Source organism: Papio anubis, chromosome 7 (genome assembly GCF_008728515.1).
Source record: "Papio anubis isolate 15944 chromosome 7, Panubis1.0, whole genome shotgun sequence".
NCBI classification, from domain to species: domain Eukaryota; kingdom Metazoa; phylum Chordata; class Mammalia; order Primates; family Cercopithecidae; genus Papio; species Papio anubis.
The window spans coordinates 5,010,172-5,034,885 of NC_044982.1; the positions used below are offsets into that span (position 1 = coordinate 5,010,172).

At 57.1% G+C, this 24,714-nt stretch overlaps 2 long non-coding RNA genes across 2 annotated transcripts; both read left to right on the plus strand.

Annotated features, from left to right (window-relative positions):
- On the plus strand, positions 1–14,676 carry LOC110740432. The gene is made up of 3 exons (XR_002523554.2): positions 1–2,245; positions 11,478–11,550; positions 11,686–14,676. It is a non-coding gene; the product is annotated as an uncharacterized LOC110740432 (long non-coding RNA).
- A 4,025-nt stretch (positions 14,677–18,701) lies between these two features.
- Positions 18,702–21,915, plus strand: LOC103886508. The gene is made up of 3 exons (XR_002523553.2): positions 18,702–19,305; positions 20,608–20,793; positions 21,015–21,915. It is a non-coding gene; the product is annotated as an uncharacterized LOC103886508 (long non-coding RNA).
- The last annotated feature ends 2,799 nt before the right edge of the window (positions 21,916–24,714 follow it).

Consider the following 24,714-nt stretch of genomic DNA (forward strand, 5'->3'; position numbering starts at 1 on the left):
CAATGAGCGCTATGTTGCCCAGGCTGGACTTGAACTCCTGGGCTCAAAGATCCTCCTGCCTCAGCCTCCTGAGTAGCTGGGGTGCCTGGATTGTGCACTGAGCCTGGCTACCGTCTTAGCCATCTTTAAGTAGCAGCTCAGTAGTGCTAAGGGTATTCACATTGTTGGATAACCAATTTCCAGAACTCTTTCCATTGTACAAAACTGAAGGACCAAAACACTAAGCACCAGCTCTCCATTCTGCCCTTCCCCCAGCCCCCGGCCAGCACCGTTCCATTTCCCATCTCTATGAGTCTGACTACGTCAGGTGCTTCTTATTGGTGGAATCTTGCAGGATTTGTCCCTTAGTAACTCGCCCGTTTCACTTTGCTTGATGTCCTCAAGGTTCATCCATGTTGTAGCACGTCTCAGAATGTCCTTCCTTTTTAGGCCTGAGTATTATTCCATTCTGCGGTTTTTCCACATTTTGTTGATCTGTTCACCTGTCGGGGGACACACAGGTCGCTTCCACCTTTTGGCTATTGTGAACGATGCTGCTGTGAACATGAGTGCGCAAGTATTTCTTCGAGAGCCTGCTTTCGATTCCTTTGGGCATATACCCAGAAATGGAATCGCGGGGTCATAGGCTCATTCTATTTTTAATTTTTTGAGGAGCTGCCACACTGTTTCCCATAATGGCGACATCATTTCACATCCCCACTGACTTAGTGCACAAGGGTTCCAGTTTCTCATCTTCACCATGGTTCTTTCCTTCGCTTTCTTTTTCTGGGAGGATATGAGGTGGTAAAAGCCAGTCCTTTCACAGCTGGTAAACTGAGGCCCAGAGAGGGTAGGGACTTTTCTGGAGGCTCCTGTGGATCTGTGGTGCGTGTGCTTGGAATCCATACTCCCAGTCTCTTTTGTTCCTGACGCAGGGCCTTGTCCTGCTGCAGGGAGTTTCATGCCCCTCCCGAGACCTCAGCCTCTGAGCTGACCTGTAGCAGCAGGTGACGGTTCCTGGCAAGGTGTCCTCGGTTCACTCCAGCACCTGCATCTGGAAGCATCCCTGCCCAGCCTGCTCAGGAACGTGCCAGGCAGGCTGTCTCAGCAGGCCACACCCTCAGCCACCAGGGGCCCGAGTGGGCCCATCTGAGGGTCCCCAGCGGCTGAGCCCCACTGGCCTAGTGTACCTCTCTTGGTTTTCCGCCCCCACCCCATCTCCTCCTCATCTTCACTTTCTCATGTGAGCTTCCTGGGTTCACTACCTGCACCCACATCCTCATCTCAGGTTTTGCTCTGGGGGAGTCCAAACTGCAACAGGCCCCACTCTGACCCAGGAGCCAGCCTTCAGGAACCCATAGTTGGGTGAGAGCACACAGGGGTGCCCATGTGAGACTTACTCTGACGGGGTGACTGAGCCTTGGGAGGTGGACCAGAGAGGGCAGGGGCACCTGCTAACTCTGCATTCCTGAAGTTCCAGCCCTTCCCTTGGCCCTTAGATCAGGGTGGAGCCATCAGCTAAGGGGCTTCACCCCATCTTCACCCGGGTGGGCACATGGCCCACGATGAAGCAGAACTTGAGTCTTGAGTGGTGATCCAGGGCCTGGGGATGGTCACTGCTAAGCCCTGAGCTGATGGGGGCCCTCCTGAGGAAGAGACACTGGGATGGGCATGTGGGGGAGGAGCTGCTGGCCAGGCCCTGGGAAGGGTTGTATCAGGTCGAGGGGATCGCCTGAGCGAAGGCCAGAGGCGCGGTGAGCCCAGGGAAGTAGGGGAGCGGGAGCGGGGAAGAAGGAGCTCACTGCAAGCGGGAGGGGAGAGGCTCTTCCAAGGCTGGGACATCAACAGGGCTGGATCAGAAAGGCCTTGGGGACCTGGTAAGGAGTTGCCTATGGTTGCTGTAATAGCAAATTGCCTCAAACAAATGGGCTTAAGACAACACCAATTTATGACCTTACAGTTCTGCAGGTCCGAAGTCCACAGCGGATTGGCAGGGCAGTGTTCCTTCTGGAAGCTCCAGGGGAGATCAATTCCCTTGCCTTTTCCAGCTTCTAGAAGCCACCTGCGTTCTTTGACCCATGGCTCCCTTTCAGTGTCAAGGCCAGCGACACCCTGGAGTCTGACGCCACTCCCACTTTCTTGCCTCCCTTTCCATACTGAACAGAGCCTTGTGATGACACTGGGCCCGCCCAGATAATCCGGGATCGTCTTTTATCTCAAGATCCCTGCTTCATTCACCTCTGCAAAATCCCTTTGGCCATGGAAGGTAATGCAAGCACAAGTCTAGCCACGGGGTCTAGCCTTATCCGAGGGTGACGGGGAGCCATGGGAGGCATCAGGAAGAGGAAGGCCATGGCCAGATGTGGATGTGGGCAACACTCCCTGGCCGGGCTGCCTCAGCCTGGAGGCCGAGCGGGTGGAGGGGCTACGACATGGCTGTTGCTGATGGTGTTCCACGGGGCAGGGAGAGGCTCCTCTCCTTCAGGGCTGGAACCCAGCCTCTCACCTAAAAAGGGCTAGTGAATGCTCAGAGGGTGAATGAAAGCACTGGCTGCAGCTGGGAGGAGGGGGCTGGCCTGGGGAGGGGCTGGGGGCCAGGATGCGCAGGGGAGGGAAGGGACTCGGAAGCCAGGAGTCAAGGGCCACCTACAGGTACTGCTGGCTGAGACCCAGAACCACTCCATCACGGAACAGAGGAGCTGAAAGATGCCTGCCAGGCTCACCAAGGTCTGTCCCTGCCACTGCGGATGTGTCACCCTGGGTGTCATTTTAGAAATCGAAGTCAATCAGCTCTGGCCCAGCTCAGGTGCTGAGAAGCTCCACTCACTGCACCCACCACACCCTCACCTGCCTGGTACCTACCCTGACCGCCCAGGAGATCTGGGCTCTTTGGGGAGCTAGGGGAGGCCCCTGATTGGATGAGGATGGGCACCTGACTTGAGGGCTGGACTCTGCCCAGTAGATATACCAGCTAAGCTAAGCCAATCAGATGGCTCTATGTGGTTGGAGCAGGGATAAGCATGTCAGGAGCTGGAAGGGAGCTCACAGAGGGGCGTGCAGGGCCCAGCAGACAGCAGTGCGTTCAAGGAGTGCAGGTGCGGCTCTGCCAGCCTTGTGCCCACCCTCAGTGTCTGGGGAGGCTGCACCCGCTGCCTCATCAGCCATCTGTGCAGACCAGCTGCACTCCCAGGAATTCCCTGCCGCGGAGCCACTCTCTGCAGGCTCCTTTCACCTCCCTCCCCCACTTCTCCTGGCACCTACTGTGTGGCGTGGTTTGAAGCATGAGGCTCTGTCGTCAATTCTGTGAGTTTCTGGGAGCAGGGCCTGGCTTTGGGCAGCCCTGAGAACCTATTGAGGGTCTGGGGTCTGGAACATGGAGTGTGGGCCAGGAGCAGGGTGGGGTCAGCCAGCTCACCGGGAGGGCCCCAGAGGCCCTGCTCAGGGCTCTGGACTTGAATCTATGGATTATGGGGTCCCGATAGCATCCCCCAGTCTGCGAAGACAATTTTTTCATGAGCAGGAGAAGACAGTATGGCCAAGCTGGGCCCGGGGCAGGGCAGCGGGTCCTCTGAGGGCCACTGGGGCCCAGGCTCACCAGCTGAGAGGATGGCCTCTCTGCTCGTTCTCAGGTGTAGTTTGCCCTGAGCTGAACCAGCCTGTGGCCCCAGGGGCCCTGGCGGCTGAGGAGGGACAGACAAGGAGATCTCATGGGAGCCCCAGCGTGGGGGGGTAATAATGGCAGCACCTTTGCCCCAACCCCACCCTGGGGCCGCTCCCCCTCACTTACTTCCTCCCTGGTCCCACTCAGTGCTGTGAGCTGCAACTCAGCTCCCAGTCCTGCCCCCGGCAGCCTCTGCTCCCACATTTCCGAGGGAAGAGAGCCCACGGTCCCTGGCTGCCCAGGCTTTCCTGGCTCTCTTTGGTGCCCTTCAAACATGGCTGACCCTCTGCCCACTGCATGTTTGGAGGCAGAGCTCACAGGTCCCCAGACTCCCTTTTTCATTTACTCAATGATATCCACTGAGACCTTTTCTGCCAGGTGGGTGCTGAGTGCTGGGAGGCTGATAACACGAGCTTCACCCTTGGGGGGCTTCCAGCCTCTGCAGACACAGACAGTTTCACAGAATGAATAGATTCTTCCTGGGCCACCACAGGGAGGGGGCAGGCAGGCCAGGCTGGTGGGCTCTGGACCGCCTGGCCCCGTCCTGTTCAGCCCTCTTGTCCTGCTCCGAGTTGCTCCACCGGCAGCACTGCAGGGCTGCATCTTCAGCAAGGGCAGAGCCCCAAGGCTCCAAAGAGGGCTCAGCTCTTTGTTCTCTCTGCTTTGAACGTCTTTCCTCAGGCTTCTGCGTGGCCTCTGGTGCGAGTAAGGCAACCAGGTTGGCTACCATGACAAGATGCAAAATTACAGTGATGTAGGCACGGGGAGATTTTAGTCCTTGCTCAAAAAATACAGGTCAGCGGAGTCTCACAACTTGATTTATGTTGTATTCTTGTATCGTCAACTTGATTATTTGCTTAGTTTTTAAAAAAATCAACTTGCTTTGTAAACATAAATACTGATGGCTTATGTGATAGATTCTGAAACCCTAGGTTTGATATGTTAGTTATGTATATATGTTCTCAACACTTATAGATAAATAACTACTGAAATAGAAAACAACTTTTTCTGGATACCCTTCAAAATCGTCGTTACTTCCTTTTGGGAAATTCTGGACTACCCGAGTGGGGAAACGGAGGCTCCACGAGAACGTGTGCTGTACCCAAGCATCTGGGAGTTTCCGCTCCAGTTGCCCAGTCCCGTTTGGGATGTGGAGTTCAGGGTGCAGCCTGCCCTCAGCGGGAAGGGCTTACACAGGGTGAGGCCCCAAAAGAGAGGCCGTCCTTGAGAGCTGCTCTCCCCCGACTCCGCAGGGTAAATGGATCCTGGCTCCTGCCCTGTGAGGCTGGTCTGTGCCTGGGAGAGGTGGAAGCAGAGAGTGGGAACAGTCTCTGTCTATTCCATTGCAAGAAGGTTCCAGATCATCAGAGTCTCAGCCACCCTCCCGCCAGGAGGTGCCCACCCCAGGAGCTGGCTGCCTCTTCCCTGCCCTCCCTTGCCTACCCTGAATGCTCCCAGGGTGTCCTGGCTGCAGAATGCCTGGGGATGCGCTTGGTTGGGGGATCAGAAAGCCTCCTGTGGCATCTTCCCAGCTGTCTCCCGCTCCCCAATACTCCTTTTTAGGCCAATGAGGGAGCGATACGAGGACCATTTGTTTTTTAAATGTTTTGCAATTTTCTTGGAAATGTGAGGGATCCCAGAGGGGCCCGGGGCTGCCGCTTGGGCTGACCTCTGCACACTGTTGAGGCGACCTGGGCTGGGAAGACAGCAGTTCCAGCTTTCCAGGAACAGTTAGTCTTTCCAGGAACTGGTGGTCTGTGGCCAGGCCAGGCCCCTGGAGTTGCATGGGGAGTGGTGGAGGCAGCCCAGGCTGTGGCATTGTTGGCAGGAGGGGAATGGAGCAGTGGGGTAAGGAAGAAGGCACACAGCCCCCCTCCAGCTCTCTGGTCCCCAGATGAACCCCTATGGCGTTTTCAGACCAACTGGACCTCCCTGGGGGATCTGCTAGAATCTGCTAGCTGGGGTCCTGCTAGAAAGACAGTGACTGCGGTGACTGCACCTAGACTGGCACAGACCTGGCCTGCTGTGTGACCTGGGGGGAGGCTATGCACCTCTCCGAGCCTCTGCTTCCCTGACTTCAAAAGGGCAATGGGAGTGTTTGTCCTGTGCCACCACCCGGCCAAGGGTTCCACCTCACCTAAGTGGGCCACCGTGGGCAGCCTTTTTACCACTCTGCGCGTCGGTTTCCTCTTCTGTAGGATGGATTTTTGTGGGGTCAAATAAGATTGTGAATATGAAGCCTTTGTACAGGACCCCACTTGGGGTTAGCACCCCTCCCCCATGAGCTGAGAACGAGGTGGCTGACCTGGGTCCCCTTCCCCAGCCCAGCTGTCACCTGGGAGGGGCCTGGGATGTCAAGGCTTGGGAGTTGGGCCTTGATGTCCCAAGGAGTGAACCAGACTGTGAACCTTGCCCCTCAGGCAAAGGGCTGGCTGTTCGGGTCGGCGGCTCTGCTTCTGGGCCTGCATCTGGGGACCTCCCTTCCTGTCTTCCTCCCCACCTCTTCCAGAGGGAGCCCTCAGGCCGGTTGTAGGAGGACTTACTGAGAAGGGGACGCTGCTGCCCCTCCTAGACAGCCTCTGCCTCTTCCTCTGTCCTCCCAGAAACTGTCCCTGAAGACAGTTTCCCTCCCCGGTCTCGCAGCGGTCCCAGCCTCTTCCTTGGAGTTATAGGAGGCACCCTTTGCACTTTCCCCTCCTTCTCGTGAACCCCGAAGGGTCCCCTCTCTCTCCAGCCTTTCCTGGCCCAGCCACCACTCAACACAACCCTCTCCCTGTAGGTGGGTCCCACACCTCAGCCTCACCTGGACACCTCCAAGGGATGTTCCTTAGGCAGCTCACTCTCAAGAAGGCCCAACTCACCTCCGCAACCCACAGTCCTCCCTCTGCCAAATCCCACACTGGCGTGCTGCTCTGGTGCTCCCCATCTCACAGGCAGCCCTATCACACCCCAGCCTCACTCAGGGACCTTCTAGAAGCCTTCTATCCCCAGCCACCCTTGGCCCAGGCCCCATGCCTCCCCTCCAGAGGGAAAGCACGAGCTGTTCCCTAATCAGTGTCCATGATACAGCCTGACAGTTGTCCCTCCACAGCCTCTCTCCCATCTTCCCTAATAACAAAATTCCTCCCGGAACCTGGCTGCCCTGGAAGATTCCTTTCCCAGCATCCCTTACAGCTAGATGTGGCCATGTGACTCTGTCTGGCCAATGGGATAGGAGCAGATTACCCACCCAGGAGGAGCCTCGCTCTGGGGAGTCCCCAAGACAGGAACGAGGCCAGGCCCTCGTGACCTGGGGGAGTAGAGGGCACCTTTCAGCTCAGACTTTTCCTTGAGAGATAAACTTATTTTTTAAACTACTGTCATTCTGGGCCTGCCGCTTGCAGCCAAACCCACTGCATCCCCTCAGGTCCATCCTTGTCCCCAGCCCCAGGGCCTCCCACGTGTTGCAGCCCGTTCTTGTTCCACAAGACAAACCTGGTCCCGTTGCTCCTTGACCCAGCACCCCAGGGTCTTCCTGCACCCTCCACAGAATTGCAATCACATTGCTTAGCCCACCTGTGCCTTCGGGGATGCACCCTGCTTTCCTTGCCTCCTGGCTGGCCCTGGACTGGCAGATCCATTAGCTGGAAATGTCAAGGGCTTGGCCTGGGGACCTCACCTCCAGGAGGTCTCTCCTCACCTCCAGGAGGTCTCTCCTCACTTTCCTTCCTCCACATGCTCTTGGGGCTCCTCAGCCCCCAGTGGGGCCTCGATTACAGCACTTAGTCATTCAGCAGATCTTTGTTGAGCACCTGCTGTATGCCAGCCCTTGTGCCTAGTATTGTGGGGTACAGTGGTGGACGAAATGGAGCTTAGTGTTCTAGACAGAGATCGTTTATTTCTGGGTCTGTCAGTCCACGGGCTGGGAGCTCCTGGAGGGAAGCGCTGTCCCCAGTCCACCCTGTGCCCCCAGCCACTAGATCCAACTTCTGAAGATCTATCACAATAGGGCTGAGCACCTCCTTGTTGAATGAATGAACAGGTAATCAACTCATGAGTTGGAAGCGAGCTGGCAGGTCTTCAAATCCAACTCCTATCGAGGGCATGCATGCTCACTGCGTTTCTGGTGTATGAGGCAGGACTGGCACACCTCTGGGCATGGGGTGCCCCCTTTCACTGCCTTGGGCAGCTCTGTTCATGCTGAACACTGTCCTCAGCAGGGCTGTGCATCCTCCAGCCCCTTTCCCTGCTGGCCTGGCTGACCTGCAGGCCCCAGCACTTGCCTGGATCCTGCAACAGGGGAAAGGGCTGCTTCTTCCAGGGCAGGGCTGGGTTGCCACCACCCTGGGAAGGCTGGCTGGACCAGAGCTGCTACACAGCAGGTGCTGCAGCAGGCCTGGCCCTGGGGAATGTGGCCAAGAGTGGCTGGTCTCTGGAGGTGGGGGTGGCGTGGGCACAGATGGAGTGGAGGCCAGGTTCTTTTGGTGAAATAGTTTCCTGCTAAGATTCATCAGTTGAGCTGGTTGCTTCAGTTCCCACAGACATATTGAACAGAAGATGTGAAGGGCACAGAGGCTGTAGATACAGCCCTCCTTTCCTAGGGAGGCCCAGGGCAGGGCACATAGGTCCTGGGATCCAGGGGAAAGGGAGTCTAGAAAAGGAAAGACTTGCTAGAGGAGGGGCCCCTGAGGGGTGAGTAGGGAGTTCACTGCATGGAAAAGCGGAGGGAGGGTGTCCAGGCGAGGAACAGCGCGTGTGAGGGAACGGCGTAGCCAGGGAACCACAGCGTGGTTCGGTTTGGAGTTGGAGCTGAATGAAAGGTGGGAAGGAAGGGGAGAGAAGCAGCCCTCCACCCCGTCCTGCGGGGCCCTGTGCAGGCAAGTGAAGGCCCCAGAACACCATTCCAGGCAGTGGGCAGGGAGGGAGGGGCCAGATCTAGGGAGTAGAAAGGGCAGCAGCAGGGGGTGGGGCTGAGGAAGATGGGCTCTGAGGATGACACCCGGCTTTCTAGCTTGGCAGTGGGGGTCCGATGTCTGGGGAGGGGCCCTGGAGAAGACCTGTGTGCCACATCTTCTCTTGGGGAGGCGTCACCCACGAGGTGGTCTGGGCCCAGCCCTTTCCTCCTGGGCCCCTGTCTGTGTCCTCAGTCCGAGAGCTGGGCCAGGGCTGGGCGGGTTTAACAGCCATCCAGAGCCTGTGGCATCTGCCTTGCCAACCAAATTCTGACCTTCTGGTGTTTAGGGTTGCAAAGTGTAACTTCCTGTTTTTAAGAGAAAAGGATTAGAAACACTTATAAAAAAGCCTTTTGAAAGGCATCAAAAGGCTTCCTGAACGTCAGATGACTCTTACAAAAGACCCAGTTAATGATTTAAGCAACATGAATGAGAACCATACTGGCCGCACCCACCATGGTCTCACAGCTCCTTACAGAGCCCAGGAGGGCTCGGTGGCCACATGCGGTGGGGATGGAGGGGACCTGGAGAAGCTAAAAATAGTGCTGGGGGCAGTGGATGTCCTTTCTCTGGACATAGGTGTCAGAGGGGACGGTCGGGGAACATGGAGCTTAGCAGTGGCTGGGCAGCCCTAGCCAGGTGAGCCCTAACCTCTTGCCCCATCGGCTCTCGGCTCCGGCATTTCCAACCTCCTCAGGTTCCTCAAAGTTCCACCAACCTCTCCCGATACTAGTTCCAGTCCATCTCCGCCGCCCACTGCCCTCTCCTCTGTGTCTAAGCTATTGACATCCAAGTGTCCCCTCGGCCTGGTGGACTCGCCACCTTGGTGTGGTCTGTCTTGAAGTTTCCCCTGACCCCCTCCCCAGCCCAGACCCCGCCGGCCATGGTGGCTGCCTCCCTGCTGGTCTCTGGAGCTGCCCTCTGTTCTGTCTGCTCATCCTCGGCCCTCTGCTGTTGCCTGGCATCCCTGTGCTGGATATAGAGGAGATGCAGACCCTGTCCCACTCTTAGTAAGACAGGGTCTCCTCTACCCTGTCCTGTGGTCTGGCCTCTGAGAAGGCGTGGGAAAGGCCTGGCGACTCCTTGCTGGGGGCTGGGACCACCCCAGGAAGCCTGTGGGCCACAAAGCTGGGCTTAATGGGGATTCCGAGCTGCAGACGCTAGCCCCCAGTTCCCTGGAACCCTGTCTTCATGGGGAGTGGGAGCTCTGAGGACCCCCCCTACCCTCTGCATCTCAGGTATGGCACATCTGCCTCATCTCCCCACCAACCCAGAGGCCCCTGACTGCTTCCTCTGCCCAAGCTCTCAGGCTTTTCAGAATCACCTGCAGGCCCCGGCCCAGCCCGGGTCCTGCCCACTGAGCCAGCCAGGTGCCCCTCGGTCCTGCCAGCCTGTCTTCATTCCCACACCTGGGCCAGCTGACCTCACATGTCCTTCCAGGACCTCCCCAGTTAGGAATCTTTGCTCCTCAGTTTTGCTCCAAAGAGGGCATGTCGTTACTTAGGCAGCTATTAAACACTTCAGTGGCTCCCAGAAAATGCCAAGGAATTCTTGGAATAAAAATAACAATGAATAAAGTTGCCTGGAAATGAGGCTATGGGGCTGAATTTGATTACGCCCCATTTAGAAGAGAAAATTAGCTTATTACAGCTGAGGTGAGGCGAGGATTTCTGTCTTCTTCAGGAAAAAAGGCACTTTTCAGCCTCTTCTCCCCCAGGCCCAGTGCCCCTGCCCCCCACCCACCCCGCCCAGTCCTGAGTTTTAAGGTGCTCTGGGCCTTAGCTAAGGTCACGCCCTTAAGGGCTAGCACTCCTAGGCCGGGGCTGGCGGCTCTCCCAACGCATGGGCCAGTGTCCGGTGGCCACACTCGCCAGGTTAGCACATCCCCGTGACGGGTGTCTGTGCAGATGTCGGGTGGAGAGGTGAACGCTGTGGGTTTCCTGGTCACTCCTGCAAAGCAAAACTCACAATTCCCCTGCTGTCTGCCTGCACCTGTCCCAGGAACCTGCATGTCACCCCTACTCTCCCTCCCTCACCACACAGACCTGCTCATCCCACCTCCTAGATAGATTTGTGTAGAGTCTCTCCACCCCTTTGTCAGGCCCGGGCCTCCTCCCCATCTCTCTTTCAGCCACAACACACAGGATCTCCCTCCTGCCCAGCCTCACCCTGATGTATCTCTGCTGAATACGCTTCTATGGCTCCCCACTGTCCTCGGGACAAAGGCAGAGCTCCTTATCCTGGCACACGAGGCTGTGTTCGTTTCCTTCAGCTGCTTTGATGGCTGGTTTTTATGTGTCGCCTTGACTAGGGCACAGGGTGCCCAGATATTCACACAAACATTATTCCGGGGGTGCTTGTGAGGGTGTCTTTGGATGAGCTTCCCATCTGAATCTGTGGGCTCAGTAGATTGCCCTCCTCAATGTGAGTGGGCCTCCTCCAATCTGCCGAAGATCTAAATAGAACAAAAAGGCCAACCTTCCTTTGAGTGAGAGAGAATGCTTCCTGTCTGTCTCTGAGCTGGGATATTGACTTCTTCTTGCCTTTGGACTTGGCTGTCATGGGCTGGATGGGGCAGCACCCCTGGGCCTTCTAGGAGCCAGTGTGGGAGTGGGGACTTGAACAGAAACATCAGCCTCTCTGGGTCTCGAGGCTGCTGGCCTTCTGGATGGAAACCACACTGTTGGCAATCCTGGGACCCTGGCTTGCCTGTCAATCTCAGGATTTGCCTGTCTCCATAATCTGGAGAGCCAATTCCTTACAATAAATCTCTTTCTGTTTCTCTCAACCTGTCTCCCTATACAGCCTGATGGTTCTGTTTCTCTAGAGAACCCTGACTATTGTAACCACTAACAAATCATCACAAACTTAGAGGCTTAAAACATCAGAAATGTGTTGTTTTCCAGTTCTGGAGGCCGGAAGTCCAAAGTCAGTTTCACTGGGCTCAAGTCAAGGTGTCTGCAGACTGTACTCACCCAGGTAGGTTTGGAGGGGAACCTGTAAGGACGCCTCCTCCAGCTTTTGGTGGCTGCTGGCCTTCCTTGGCTTGTGGCCGCATCCCTCCAGTCTCTGCCTGTCTTCACAGTTCTTTCTCCCTCTGCCTGGCTCTCACAGGGATGCTTGTGATGGTGTTTAGGGCCCCTTTCCGACAAGTTAGGATCATCTCTTCACCTCAAGATCCTCATTTAATCACATCTTCAAAAACTGTACCGTATGAGGTCTCAGGGATTCGAAACTGCTTGCCTGGAAGCCACCATTCACCACATTGCCTGTCACCATCCCCACCCCTGTCTTGGCCAGGAGATCCCCCAGCAGGCCACAGTCCAGCACACAGTAGGTGCTTAATAAACATTTGTGAAGGAATGAGTGAGCATGTGAAAAGCGGAGGCCTGTGTGGAGCCTGCCTCTCCCGAGAAGGCGTCTACACAGCCCTCTCAGGGAAGTGAGCACATTTCTGGGCTGGCGGAGTCTCCGGGCTGGTTCTGACCGAGCGGTTTCCTAAGATCCCAGCGGCCACGTCTCAGCAGCCTGCAGCTTTCCTGGGCACAAGTCACAGATGAGTCTTTCTCCTTCTTCACATTTTCCTTCATTTCCCAAAACTTTCTGCAGTATTACATCTTATTTTAATAATCAGGAGGAAAAGTTAATTGTTACAACTTCCAGATGCCGACGGCCCTGGGGAGGCCAGGCATCAGTGGTGCCCAGTGTCTGCTGCTGCCTCCTGAATGCTGCCTGAGGTATCCCTGACTGGATTTACTCCTAAGGTAGGGCTCTGATGAGACCTCCCAAGCGGCGCTCAGGTCTGGAATAGGTTTTGAAAATGCCAGTGCCTGCCTGCACTTCTTACTCCTGTTATAGTCCCATTAGTTGACTCAGTTCTGAGACCCTGACTCAGCCAGGGGGCTCTCTGGGGCCCTCACCCTCTCTGAGGCCTCTGCCTATCACCTGGCTAGATCCTTGGCTTAGTCACCACTCCGCCCCTGGCAGTGGCCTTCTTCGCTCTGCCCTGGCTCTGTCTTACCTCCTGCCCTCCCTCTTGGCTTTACTCCTGCTTTGACCCCAAATCCCCCTAACCCCCCAACGCTGGGTCCGATGGACCCCTGTGCTCCCTGCAGATGGGATGGGCAATGCTTCCTGGGCTCTCTCTCATCAACCCTCCCCACAACCCCATTTCCAGGGCACATCTCAGCCATAGCAGCAGCTGCAGAAACCTGGCTGGTGAAGCGCATGGGCTTTGGCGTCAGATCGCTGTGTTCAAATTCTGGCACCCCTGCTTTCCAGGTCTGTGACCTTGGATGACTCACTGGGACTCAGTGAACCCGGCTGTAAAATGGGGATAGCATTAACCCTCGTGGAAATGGAAACCCCATTTCCACGAGGATTAAGTGGATAACGCATGTGAAGCATAGCATAGCAGGGCACATAGGCAGGGCCCAGTCAACGTCAGCATCATTGGTCATCTCTTAACCTCTCCGCACCTTGTCTGTAAAATGGGGGTAGTAGCACTGCCAGCCTCACAGGATGACTGGGCGACTGGGTGATGGCCAGGATCAAGTAAGCAGATATGTGTAGAGTGCTCAGAACAGGATCTGGCCCAAGTAAGTGCCACATACACGAGGGTGATGATTGCTGATGTGATGCCATTACAATGAGATCCAGGGCATGGGCAGAAAGTAGGGAGGAGGTTTTGAGGATTGGAGATTCCCTGCTCATCATGCATGGATGTGGTCAGAGGGACCAGGGGCAGGGTGGCCTCAACAGCTTCACTGGAAGTGGTTGTGGGATCACTTGCTGTTCCTGGTTTCTGTCTGGTAGGCCAGGAGGGAGGCCGAGGCTGAACCCACAGAACAACCTCTGTACACAGACAGCAAGCTTAGAGGCGATGGGAAAGGACACACAGTTTGGGGTCAGCCGCAATTGAGGAGGCCAGGAAGAAAATGGGCTTTGGCCTTCCTCAGACTTCTGAAGGGGCCTGAGTGCTTGATGTTCATGATGGGTGAGTGGGTGGATGGATGGATGTCTGGACCCATGGATGATTGAATGGGCAAAAGGTCCTAGGATGGGCACATGGGTGGCTGACTGGCTGGCTAGCTGGATCTACTGATGGATGGATGGATGGATGGATGGATGGATGAGTGAACTGTGGGTGGATGGTGGATAGTGGATCGGTGGGTAGAGGAATCCATGGATGACTGGATGAATTGACAGATGACAGTGGACCAGTGGTTGACTGTATCAATGAATGAACAGAATTATATACAGGAATGGGAGGCTGGACAGACAGATGGATGGATGGACCCATCTGGATAAATCACAGGATGTTTATCAGCTGGCTGGTGGGGCCAATGAATTCATGGACTGAGGTGTGTAGGGACAGATGGGCAGATGGCCGTATGATGATGGAAGATGGAGAAATGTTTGGGATGCACTTTAGCTTCTTGCATTGAATAGTTACTGAATTGATATTAATCACATAGAATGGAGTGGGAAGGAGTGGAGGGGTGTGGGCAGATAAGGTCCTAGATGACCTTCGCAGGTCCTAGATGACCTCTGGCTCTATCCAGAGGCCTGTGCTTGCTCCAGGACAATTGGGAGCCACCCTGTAGCCTGTAGCCTAGAGCTGGGGCCCCTTTCCTGTTTCCCTGGGGCATTCGGCTTTGCACTTGGCTGGCTGGGTTAGTCCTTCCTGCCTTTCTTAACTCTTTGTTTGCCTTGTTTTTGTGAGGAAGCTGCCTTTGGGGTTGGTGAGAGGGGACGAGCTGCCTCAGAGGGGCAGATGTAAGCTTCACGTGACCTTAGGAGCAGAGGCAGGACCAGCCTGAGGCAGATAGCCCAGCTGTTGCCCCAGGCTGGCCCAGGAGCTTGAATTCCCCAGAGGATCCTGAGCATAGAGGTGTGGGTGGGGCAGGGGTGGTCTGCAGAACTGCTTCTGTTCCCACCTGCTGTATGATCCGGACTAGTGCTTTCACTTCCCTCCACCTTGGGCTTCTCATATGGGCCATCATGGGTTGGATTGGGTGGTGCCCCTGTGCCTTCTAGGAGCCAGCGTGGGGATGTGAACCTCAGAGATAAACCAGAAGCCTTCTTTGCCCTCCCCCGTCATCTCTGTGCTGACCCCTGCCCCAGCCCAGCTGACAGTGATGGGAGGACCCTAGTGAGGACTGCCTGACTGTCCCCGGTGGGCTGCTGGGGACTCTGGGGCAGATGGGGGAGCCACAGTAAGACTGAGGGGTGGGGGGCGGTGCAAGCAGAGATGAGGCTGCCAGACACGGGCTGGCGTCCAGGCTCTGCAGGGAGACCAGGCTCCAGCTAATTACTTCCCACCCACCCGCATCCTCCCTCCTCCCACACGCAGGCTCACGTGTGTGCGTGCTGCCGATGCACCCCAGATCACCCCGCCCCGGCCACCCCGGACCCTCCATGCCCCCTGCAGAGAGCCCCCACAGCAGCCGACCCCACGTGCCCCCACATCTCCCCTCCCACTGCCCACACTGCCTGGAGACACAATTGCAGCCTCCTCCTGAAAGACATCAGGCACCCCTGCGGTCACAAACACCCACCCAGCCAGCATGCCCTGTCCTCCACACAGACACGGCCCCCTCCCCAACCCCGCGAGGCCTAGGCTTGCCCCCCCATCACCCCTCGACCCCCAGGTCCTGCAGGCAGGGCTTTCCAGGGGCCTTGGTGGACACCCTGCCCCAGTGTTCCTCTCCCTCCCTGCAACAAGAGCAGAAACAATCTAGCGGGGGACTTGTGTGTGAAGTGGGGTCTCAGAGAGAAATTTCTGGGTCCCGCAGGTCTAGGCCTTGGGGGTGGACACTCATCTTCTGCCTCTCTGAGCCTCAGTCTCCCCATCTGTGCAGTGGGCTGAGGATGCCCAGGGAGCCTGGATGTGCCCCATCCAGTGCCCCCCGACTTGCTAGTCAACACCCTCCTCCCGGCCCCTCTGGGGAGGCCCACCCCTCCTCCTCCCACCCCAGGCCACCTGCTTGTGGCTCCAGCCCCCACACCTCTGCCTTCCTCTCCCCTAGGACTTTGTGACCACCCTTCTACCAGCCACACCCTGCCCTAGCCCTACCTCAGTCTTCCTTCTCACCCTGCACTGTCTGTCTCCCAAGTCTCCACGTCCCTGTGGGCGCCTCAGTCACCACCCTGGCCTCTCAGTCCTGGGCTCCGAGGCTCCCACAGCCCTCCCCAGTGTGCCTCCCCATCCCTCTTGTGACACACCACACTGCATCAACACCGGCATGCCCTGCCTCTGGAAGCCTGGGTCCCCCAACATCTCCCTGGCCATACCCCAACCCCCAACTCAGGATGCCCTGTACCTGGTTCTTGCTGCCCCAGGCCCCCGTCCCCCACTTACCTTCTCTGAGTTTCCCTCCCACCCAGCCCTGCCATGTCAAGTCCCTCTGGGCGGGCTCCACGGAGCCAATCCTCAGCTCCCTCACTGCCACCCCCAACTGGCAGGACCCCACCCCGGGAAAGCCCTGAGCCTGCTGCACACCGAGCTAGGTGGCAGGGCTGGCGGGTGCAGACTCCCCTCTGATGCAGACCATCCCTTCCACACCTCCTGCCGCCAAACCATCACACTCACCCGGGCCCTCCCCGTGGCCTGGCCGCTGGCTTCAGACCTACCCGCTCCGGCCCCCTCTCATCACGCTGTCAGTTCCACCACCTCCCACGTCTTCTCCAAATCAACTGTGTCCCTGCTCTCTGCTCCTGAAGCCATGCTCTCCAGGCACTTAGAAAACAAAAGCAAAATCTGCCCTCAAGTCTCGGCGTCCCCAGCTCCTACTAGCTCCTTCCTCCTTTTTGTGAAAGAATCTACATTCGAGGTCTTCCACTCAAGGTTCCTCCTTGCAGCAGGCTTCTGCCCACGGCTGCTGTGCACCCCTGGAAACCACTGCAAGAACACAGCTTGCTACCTGCTCCGTGTCCTGAGGGGGTCCCAGTTGCCCCGTGGTGGTGGAGGGCACTTGGGCCCACTAGCTTCCGCTTGGGTTTGCCCAGACACTGAGGGTAGAGAGTGAGTTGGGGTACTGATTCTCCAACACCCTCACCCCCTGCCCAAGTGTCGTGAGCTGGCTGCTCCCCTGAACAAAGGACCCACCCTCCCTGGGTCCTCTCCACCCGATTCCACCCTTGGGTTCCAGGCTCCAGTAACCGTCCCTCCCCTCATCCCTCTTTGCCTGGGTGGGGAGGAGCTGTCCCTGCTGTCTCTACCCTGGAAGACAAGCAGGCCCTGCAGTGCCCCCACCCTTCCCACACCTTCCTGACCCTCCTCTTTACTAGGCTTTCCTGATGTCACCTGATTTGTGTGGGCTGGGGTCTCTTACGGGCCCTGACTGGCACGGCTCCTCTGTCCTGCCACTCAGGGGTCCCTTCTCAGGCCTCTCAGTGGCCTTCAGTATGGTTATCTACACCTCTTCTCCTGAAACCTTCTCTTCTCCAGATGCCTGGGACCTCATGCTCTGGTTTCCTTTCTCCCTGGTAGGCTCATCCTGAGCCCAGAAACCCGGGATGCGCGGGGTTCTGCTCGGGGCATTCATTTCTGACCTGCAGGGGCTGGGACCAGGGGCCTCTGGGTCTTCGCTGCCTCTCACCTTGCCTGGGCCACCTTGCCCACTCTTGAACATGGATAGGTGCTGAACACTGTTGGCTCCAAGGCCTCCCTGCTGAGGTCAGGCTGCCCCATGCCCCCAGCTGCCCCTTGGATGCCTGTGCTGAGACATCTGGTGGGGGGCTTGGAAAGCCCAAATGCCCTGCTGACCAGCTTCTCTGGGCCACCCCCATCTCTCAGGTGGAACCACTATCCTCTTGGTTGTGCAAATCAGATCTTTCTCCTCCCGCTATACCTCCCTATGTCCCCAAGTCCCGTGACTGCCCTCCACTGACCCCACCTGCCATCTCTGCTCCCATCTCCACAGGCCAGGTTCTTGCCCCTCCCCAGCATGGAGGCAGCTCCTCCCTGCCATCCACCTGCCACCCATGGGGCCTGCCTGGGCTAAGTCCCCTCCCTGGCAAGCCCCCTCTTCAGCCCCTTGCCACTCAGCCTCCCGTCTCGGGTGATTTCCACCCATGCATGTTTGAGGCCGTCTTTGACCCTGAGCCCTTAAACACAAGCTCCATGTGCATGGTCACCCTTCCTCTCCTGGTTCGCCGCCTAACACATCCCATCTCCGCTGAAGGGCCACCTCCGCGGCAGCTGCCATATTATTATTGTCTCTCAGAAGCTGCAAGGCTCACCACGCAGACGGATGGTGGGGATGAGGCCGCACGCCCGCACAGAGCACTTGGCGGTCAGTCGCGTTAAGGCCACGTGGTGGGACCAGGACCCCAGCACGCTGTTCCGGAGCCCCGCCTGCAGCAATGATTAGGAAGAAAGGCATAGGCACCTTCCCTCCTCCACCCCATAGAGCTGGAATCCGCATCAGGGACTTCTCCCGGGGAGATAAATGCCTTTCTCCATCCAGCAGTACCAGGAATGCCCACGACCCTTGTGGAGTGAGGAGGACTTGCTGCGGTCAGGGAGAGGAGCCCCCAGGCCTCGCCCACCCTGGGTGCTCTTTGTGGCCTCCCCAGACCCTTTCAGAGTCCCCTTGGTGACGCCTGCGTGGGTGGCGTGGCTCCAGAAAGTGGCTGCTGAGTGTGTTCGCTCCGCTCCTCCCCGCGGGCGGTGGGCTGTTGTCTCATGCGCAGAGGCAGGCTTTGCTAGGAGGAGCAGGTGATGCCCGGGGACACCGGGCTGGGTGAGGCTTCAGGCCCTCAGCTACCCAGTAGTGCCTACCCTGAGCCAGCAGGCAGGGTCCAGGCTGGGCTAGGCCCCGCTGGAGCCAGCCGTGGCCTCAGATAACCCCCTCTCAGCCTCCTGTTCAGAAACACGGCGGTGGGGGGAGCGGGGCTTGTTGGCTCGGCGACGTGGAGTGTTTGTCATGTTCTGCGATGTGGTCGTGGACGCCTGCCATCATTTATCATTATAATTAAGTACAATTTGGCAAGGGGGTGGGTGGGGGAGCTGTCAGACCTGCTCGCTGCGCCTGCCCGCACCACAACGGCAGCACGAACCCAGTGGCACTGGTGGAAGGGGCCTGGGGGAGACTCCTCTGCCAACCTTTTTGTGCTGGCGGGGTGTGGCTGGAGTGGGGACTGTCCCCTGTCCCCGCCAGCTCCTGCCCACCCTCTTCATGGAGCTGAAGTCACCCTTGCATAAGAAATCAGCCCTGCCACCAGCCCCGGCAGCCTGGGGCCGACTGCCCCCCACAGGGCACCTTGCTTCCCAGGGAAAGGTCTCCTGGTCCCCAGCACAGCTGGAGGCAGACTCAGGGGGACCCAGCTTGGTGCCGGGTGCTTCCCCTCGAGGGCGAGCGTGGGGTCTGACCACAGAGAGAAGCTGGGGGCTGGGTACCCATATCTGCTTCTCTTTCCCGGCTGAGGGCCCTTGGGCCTGCTCCCCTCTTGGGGCCTATGCAAAATGGTGGTTGAGAAGACCAATGAGAGAAGGTGGGCTCTGGCCACACATCAGAGCCTCAGGGAGCCCCCACTTCGCGGCCCCCCTCTTAAACAGTCTCCTACTTATGGCCACTTAATTACATGTATAACTGTCTCTTAAATAGTCTCTTCCTCACCAACGTGTAAGTTCCAGAGGGCAAGGATGGTGCCTGGGAGGAATCCCTGTGCATCCCAGAAACATGCACCTGATCAATGAGGAAATGAACGAGCTGTGCCTGCTTGCAGGTGAGTCGGCCTGTCACTCCCTGCAGTTTCACTCACCTTCCTCTAGCCTGGGGTTTTGGGCTCGGAGAAGGGTCGCAGTGTCTTCACAGACTCAGAGACAAATATTTAGGCCGGTGCAAAATTCATTGCGGTTTTTGCCATTGAAAATAATGGCAAAAACCGCAATGAATTTTGCACCGACCTAAGTACAACACTGTGTGTTTGTTGATCAACGGAAGGAGAGCAGGACTGTTAGAACAGACACAACAGGGATCCCTAACTCACACCGGGGAGGAAATCTTAGGGGGACTTCCAGACGAGATGAAATCTGAGTTGATACTTAAGGAGGTGTTGGCATTAAACACACTCAGAAATAAGGAATCATCAGAGACAGCAATTTGGCCAACTTTTCTGAGGGTGCTTGCAGGGCCTGGGTCTTGTGGCTGGGTCATGGGGTTCTGGTCTGATGGGAAGACAGGCGTGGATGCAGTGCAGCCTGGGGCTCCTTGCCAGCAGGAGTCAGAAGTCACCATTCATGGAGGCTTCCCTTGGGGAGGCCAGAGATGGAAGAGAGGTTTTATCTTTTTTTTTTTTTTTTTTGAGACAGTCTTGCTCTGTTGCCCAGACTGGCGTGCAGTGACACGATCTCAGCTTACTGCAACCTCCACCTCCAAGGTTCAAGTGATTCTCCTGTCTCAGCCTCCTTAGTAGCTGGGATTACAGGCATGCACCAACACGTCTGGCTAATTTTTGTATTTTTAGTAGAGATGGGGTTTCACCATGTTGGCCACCTGACAGGTTTTATCTTACATGTTACTTTTGATCCAATGGTTGCCCCGTACACTGTGTGGAGAAGGATTCTGTTGTTTAATACGAGCTTAGTGGGAAAGATTGATTGGTGATTGATTGATGATGTCTGCCATGAGTACGGAAGGTACAAGCTAGGGCATGCATGCTGTAGGTTTAGTATTCCTGTTTCAGACTGTAGAGTGTGGACTCTCAGGAAAAGATGTTGGACATGACTGGGCTGAAACTTCTTGTATTATGGAAGGGGAAACTGAGCCTCAGAGAAACTCACAGGGAAACTGTGAGTAGGGACATCACAAGTCAATGGTAGAACAGGGCTCTCTTTCTTGCTGGCTGGGAGGCTGCCCCCGTCAGCAGAGGGATCTCAGGTGGGTCTGGAAGAGGATGTTTTGGGAGTTCCAGCCCCACCACTTGCAACTGCATGAATGGGGCAAGTCATGTCAACTCTTCAACCTCATTTGTACAATGGGGTTGATTAGGTTGTTTTAGGGCTAAAAGAGACCCTTCGTTTTATAGGTGTTTGTGGAGTGTTTGTTACTGGGCACACTTGTTGCTAGGATACACAGTTGAGAAAAACAGAACTGGATCCTCCTGTACATTGCTTACGGGGAGACAAACTTTGTTCAAATAATGACTCCTGAACGAGCAGAATCCAGTACACGGGTGGGCCCTGTGGAACCACTGTCAAGGCCCTGCTGCACGGTAAGCATTAAAATACAGCCGCCCTGGTGGTGGGATTCTCACTGCGGGGGTGTGCTGAGTGAGGGGTGAGGGCACTAGGATGCAGCCCATCCCCACATTCCTGTGGGCCCCGGGGGATGGGGGCTACCACCTCCTGGGGGAGGTGCCTTTCTCTAAATCCCACAGAGACATCACAGGGACTGGTTAACTGTGTGGTTGTTTCCTTTCTCTAAATCCCACAGAGACATCACAGGGGCTGGTGACTGCCTTAGTCGCTAACTGTGTGGCTGTTGCCTGTGAGATCCTGCCCCTCAGACAAGCTGAGCAAGGCAGCCAGGTCAGACGGCTGCAGCATCTCTCTGGGAGAACACGTGGGGACCAGCTCTGTGGCCAGGGCCCTGGGTGGCCTTGGGGAAATGCTTCGTCTCTCTGGGCTTCCGTGTGCCCCTGTACAAGGGCACTGAGGCCTGGCATGCACATATCTGGTGGCAGCCCTGTTAGGAGGAAGGCCCTGCCACCCCACTCTGCCCCAAAGGAGCATTTCTGGGATAGTGCAAGCGTTCCTGGGATCTTCCTGGGCCCACAGTGCTGGAACCCTGCCCTAGACTCCACTGCTCACATTGTCACTAGCTGCAGCCCTCTCTGCGTGCCCACCACACTGCTTCTCAACTGGGCACAGCTCTTGCTCCTGGCTTTGCCTGAGCTGCGCTTTACACCTGAAGTGGACCCCCTGCCCTTCCATCCTGTTCTCCTTTGAGGCCCACAGATGCCATGTCCTCCACATCTGAGGATTCTGGAGGCTGGCAGGGCTTCTGGACGAATCTGAGCGCTTGCACTCTGGAGGCCCTGCCACAGTGGCAACTGCCCACCACGGGCGATTCTGTAGACCCTGCTTAGAAGAGAGTGCCCATCCAGAACAGCCCTGCTCCTGCCCGGAGACTCAAGATGGAGCTCAGGAGTTCAGACTGTGTGGCAGCGGCTGTAGGGGCGATGGCCGTGGCTGGCACCTGAAGCTGCAGCTCTCAAGACCTTGGTCCCAAGGATGGGGGCTTCCACTCCCAACGGTGAGCTCACTTGCTGGGAAACTTGCCACACCCCGTGTGTGGGTCTGGGCATCAAATGAACTTGCAGCCTCTTCCTTCATTTCCCTTTCCGGTATTTTATTGGGGGAGGGCCGTGGGCATCAGACATGCGGGTTTTGGGGAGGGAGGTAATGGCAGAGTGGGGTTCGTGAGCACCAGCCCCTCCTGCAAGTTGTGGGTGCTGCCGTGTGTTAGACATCCCTGCTAGCTCCTTCTCCCACATGAGCCCCCGGGGTCCTCACTGGGCACTGGCCTCATTTTCCTCTGGGTTCTCCCAGGCCCTGCACACAGTAGGTGGGCAGCACACAGTCATGATGGCCATTTTTAACCCCACCACCTTGATCAAGACCTGGAGAGCTGGGGCATTGGAGCGGAGGTCAACAGACTCGGAGCCCAGCTCGCCTGGGGTTGAGCTGTTGTTGCCGACATGGAACCTGATCCCATGATTAATGGGTCCAGGAAATGATCCCTAGCTCAGCTGGCCAGTCCGGTCAGCCTGGCAGCACGGGCCCACGCAGTTCAGGGATGGCCAGGAAGGCCTGCTGCGGGAGGGCTGGCGGGGGTGGCTGGCTGGGCTGTGGCTACAATGCTGGGGCCATGGGGGTCTGGGGGCCCCTTTCCAGGAATGCAATGACCGACTCCCTCCCTTCCCCCTGTGTCTCCCAACAGGGCCCCTCCTGCTCCTCTCAGTTCCTCCAGGCTTCCTGCCCACAGCCCTGGACCACTGGTGCCAATGTGGAGGCAGACAGCTGGTTCCCTAGCCATTCCCGAAACCTGTCCGAACCCCTCCCCCACCTCCTGATTCTAGACCTCCCCATCCCCACCCCCATGCCCAAAGGCTCCTGGGAGTCTCCCGGGGCACCACCTTGCACACACACCATGGAGTCCTGTGGCCACCCTAGTCACACACTGTGCATCTCTGGGGGCAGGGCTTGAACATCCAGGGTGAGGGGTCCGGGTTCCAGGCCCCAGGGCCAGGCCAGGCAGCCAGGAAGGTGCCCTGAGCTTTGGTCCTTCAGGGCTTGGCACGAGTGAACATCTTCCCAGGCCATTGTGTTGCAATCCTTCTTGGCCACCGACCTCTGTTTCTCTGGCAATTGCAGGATTTTGCCGCTGTTATTTGGGCAATGTTTTTTTTCCTTCTAAATCACCACTCTGGAAGCAGGAACTCAGCTCAGAATGAGCTGGCTTCCATTGTTTTACTTCTTTCCACAAGCAGCACCACAGCTCCCCGCCAGGTGCCCCGTCCAAGTGTTTCCAGGCACAGTGGCAGCCTGGGGGTCACCCTGAGGTGGGGCTGCGGCCAGGGCTGGGTGGTTCCCTGGGTTATGCAGGTCTGACCTCTTGGGCTTGGAGGCTTCTAGCGCTTAGTGTTTGGGCTGCATCATGGGTGACCTTGAAGCCCTCTCTGCTCCTGTGCCTGCTCTGGTTGAGAACTTCCCAAGCGCCTGCTGTGTGCAGGGCACAGGCCTGGCGCTGTTCACCAGTATCATTCTAGCCCCACCCTGAGCTCTCAGAGGAGCAGATACCTGGCAAATGAACGGCAGGACTGGGCTTCTAGGCTGGGTCTGCACCCCCAGTCCCCGCCTCACATCACTGTGTGCTCAGGGAAGGCGAGCCTGGCCATGCTAGCTGGGATTCCTCCCAGGCGCACGTCCTTCACAGCTTCTGAATCCTTCTCAGAGCCGCCATCATCTAGGGCGCCGCTGCGGACTCTGGAGTCCACTTAGTGATGACTCACTCCCATTCCAGGCATCAGTGGCCTCGGGCTCAGAGAGGTCAAGGTGCTTACAGAAAGCCACACAGCTGTAAGTGATGGGGCAGGGGCTGGACACCAGATCTGTGTGACTCCTGGTGTGAAGAAGGCCAAACTGGGGCATCAACACCAACCTCTGTCCCAGGTGGGAGGTTTGGGAACAGCCCTGCTGTACGTGAAGGGCCCAGCCATATCTGGCCTATCAAGGTGTCCCCAAAAATGAACCCCTTCATGTGCACCCCACTCCGTTATGGTGGGTGACAGGGGACTCGCCTGTCCCTACCCCATTCCGTTACGGTGGGTGATGGGGGACTCACCTGTCTCCACCCCACTCCGTAACGGTGGGTGACCGGGGACTTGTGGGGTCCTCAGGCTCATGTTTGGTTCCAGTGATGAGGAAACTGAGGTCAAGATGGAGCAGGGTGGGGTTGTGATGTCCTAGGTCCCTCCAGTGCTGCCATCCCAGGATCTCAGTGACGTCTTTTTCTGGGCCCCATGATGTTTGGGGCAACACCAAGAGGCCTCTCTGCTCTTTCCTCATAAGATCTTGGGCTCCGTCCAAGACCAACTGAAGACTGGAAATACAAAGAAAAGTTGGTCCCTGTCATCCTCAAGGGGACCCGATGCTGTTGGGATTCTTGGCTCCCCATATCTGCCTTCTGTGAGCTCGCTGTCACCCCAGTAGTGGACAGAGGGTAAGAGGGAGTCATGGCAGTACTGGACACAGGCACTCTCCTCGCCCCCTCGCTTCTGTCTGGGTCGGCGATTGTTCTGGCCCCACTACCTGGCAGGGCTGAAGGCAGAGGTTGGGGTGCTCACCTTGCAGCTCCCTCAGGGGTTCTCCAAGAGAGGCTTTCCCAGCCAGGCCCTGCCTCGGCGCCTCCCTCGCAGCCCTCCTTCCTCTTACGGGTCTGTGTGGTCCCAGTGCCTGCTAGGTGGATGCTTTCTGAATAAAAGCATAGACCTTCTGGGGTAGGACATGCCTATGCCGAAACCTATGGACATTTTAATATTTCGTCAACAAATGATACAAACTCATGTTGATTTAAAAAAAACCCTGGGTCATCATTTCCCGCGTGAACACGCTTTGCTTGCTGTACGCAG